An 815-nucleotide genomic window follows, 5' to 3' on the forward strand; every position below is an offset into this window, starting at 1 on the left:
TATTACCTCCCTGAAAAGGTGGAAGTGGCCGGTTCCACCCTTGGCCTCCTTGTTGTGGACGGTACCCGTTGTTGTTGTTGTTGAGGTAGGCGCAGTCTTCACGGGTTCCCCAAATATCCATCATTACCACAGACTTCGCATGTGAAGTGCGAACCCATGGCGTAAACGGGAGCATGGATTGGTTGTTTGCTCCCTTCCTCCATCTTCTTGATTAGGAGGTCCAGCTTCGCGGCAATCATATCCGTCTCTTTGACGGTATGCATACCTTTGGTGCAGGGTTGGAGTCGTTCATCGCTCCACCCCTGATTGGAGACCATCTTCTTGACCAATGCTTTGGATTTGGCTATGGTTAGGTCGAGGAAGGCTCCTCCAGCAGCAGCATCAATGTTGGCTCGAGATGTCATTGTGAGCCCGTTGTAGAAGCTTTGCAGGACGAGCCACTCGTCCATGCCATGATGAGGACAGGCCAGGATGTATTCCTGCAGCCTCTCCCAAGCTTCTGGGATGGATTCCATCCCTGTCTGCTGGAAACTTGAAATTCTCCCGCGCAGGGCATTTGTTTTGCCCAGCGGGAAGAATTTTGCGAGGAATGCCTTGGAGCATTAGGCCCAGGTGTTGATGTCCTTTTCTTTATAAAACCACTGTTTCGCCTTCTCCATGAGGTAAAAGGGAAACAGACGAAGCTTGACAACGTCGGCGGCGACACCCCGTATGACAACAGTGTCGCAGAGCTCCAGAAAATTCTGCAAATGTGCATTTGCATCCTCGTTCGGCTTGCCACAGAATGGGCTAGCTTGCACCATGTTAATGAGGCT

At 51.4% G+C, this 815-nt stretch overlaps 1 non-coding gene across 1 annotated transcript; it reads left to right on the forward strand.

Annotated features, from left to right (window-relative positions):
- The first annotated feature begins 447 nt into the window (after positions 1 to 447).
- LOC120693569 lies at positions 448 to 556 on the forward strand. The gene has a single exon (XR_005683031.1). It is a non-coding gene; the product is annotated as a small nucleolar RNA R71 (small nucleolar RNA).
- Positions 557 to 815: the final 259 nt, after the last annotated feature.

The sequence above is a fragment of the Panicum virgatum genome, chromosome 9N (genome assembly GCF_016808335.1).
Source record: "Panicum virgatum strain AP13 chromosome 9N, P.virgatum_v5, whole genome shotgun sequence".
NCBI classification, from domain to species: Eukaryota; Viridiplantae; Streptophyta; class Magnoliopsida; order Poales; family Poaceae; genus Panicum; species Panicum virgatum.